This window comes from Lipotes vexillifer, unplaced genomic scaffold (assembly GCF_000442215.2).
Source record: "Lipotes vexillifer unplaced genomic scaffold, Lipotes_vexillifer_v1.1 scaffold197, whole genome shotgun sequence".
Taxonomy (NCBI): Eukaryota; Metazoa; Chordata; class Mammalia; order Artiodactyla; family Lipotidae; genus Lipotes; species Lipotes vexillifer.
The window spans coordinates 1,086,776-1,088,240 of record NW_006781042.1 but is presented as its reverse complement, the minus strand read 5'-3'; the positions used below and the strand labels follow the sequence as shown (position 1 = coordinate 1,088,240).

General features: G+C 54.4%; 1 protein-coding gene across 4 annotated transcripts in view; it reads right to left on the bottom strand.

Annotated features, from left to right (window-relative positions):
* The window catches only part of ACTN1 (actinin alpha 1), a 96,536-nt gene that overhangs the window by 44,650 nt on the left and 50,421 nt on the right, over nucleotides 1-1,465 (bottom strand). The window lies entirely within an intron of this gene.

Here is a 1,465-nt window from a genome sequence, read left to right as displayed (position 1 = left end):
TTCAGCACTCAGACCCACTCTTTATCAGTCTGCAGGTGAGACCTGCCGACTCACCTCCCTAAACCTCGGGTCCCTTAGCAGCAAAATAGGGATAGTAACAGCATGCTATAAAAGTCAGGCGGATTAACTAGAAAATATTTATAAAGTGCCTACCACGTAACACGAGCTCCATAAATGGTAGGAGGGAGGAGAAAAGCTAGCTCCCCTGGCAGCTCCGGGGGAAGGGGCTCAGAGGACTCGGCCCCCATGCTCCCAGCTCGCACCCTTCCCCCAGCCTCCAGCCACTAAACTCCATCCTGGGTTCCACCCCGGCAAGGGCTGCGCTGTGTTCCCAAGATGACAGCTTGTGTCTGGGGACTCTTTTTCTTTGAACAGGTGCTGATGTGTTATGCGGAGGGGGCTCAAGTTGCGGTATGGGGGGCAGAAAGCCTGTGACTTTGACCGTGGCCTTGTGGATGCCAAGCAGAGGAGGCTGACGGAGCCTGAGAGGGGAGACAGCAGGGTCAGGAGCGAGGTCCTCCACGTACACCGCACAGCCACGCTCTCTCCTCCGGTAGGCCCTAGACTTGAAGCCTGAGCTCCCACTTTATGACAGAGGGGGACACCTGCCCCTTAGCAGGAGGAAAAGCGAACAGCCACAAGGGACGTCCATGGCTAGAGACCCTGGCCACATGGCCACCAGCCCAGATGCCCCAGCATGGTGGGCAGTGCTACCCCAGCAGGGTTACGGTCCAGCCTCATTCAAATAAAGGGCAGGTGGCATCTTGTTGCCTCACTCCCAACCAGGCCCTGCCCTATCTGACCTTGCGCTTGCCCCAAGAGCCCCGTCAGGGGATCCTTGCTGTGGCTCACTGCCTAAGGAGATAGGAGGAACTGATGGGCCTTCCGTGGACCCGTTCTCATTGCAGAATGAGCTCGGGTGTGCAGACAGGTCTCAGGAAAAAGGGCCTGGGCACCATGCTGGAAATGCTCCCAGAGCTACAGCAAGGGCTAGCTTAGCTCTCTTCTCAGCAGCCTCTCTCCGCACTTCACCTACCTCCAGCCCCACTGCACAACCTCGGAAGGCCCTGGACAGAGAGGGAGGGGCTGGCAGAGAACCCAGACTCCTGTTTAACTTCTCACTGACCTTGAAGCATCTACCCATGTTTAATCTGGCATAAAGGTGATTTTAAGGAGACAGAGTTTAACTATCCAGTACTGTAGCCCAAGGTTACAAATGGGCCAGGCCAGGCTCCAACCCAACAGGGGGTGAGGGAGTACAGGACACTTGAGCTGGGCCAAGGTCCATGGAGTTGATGGAGAGAGAAGCATCTTTGTCTACCTTCTCTGTGGGTCTCACACTCCTGCTTTCACACAGAATCCTCTAAGGGCTTTCCATTATATCTTTAACAAGTATCCTAAAGTATCCTATCCATATATTTCTTTTTCTTTTTTTTTTTTTTTTTGTCGGCCGAAATGGGCTTCT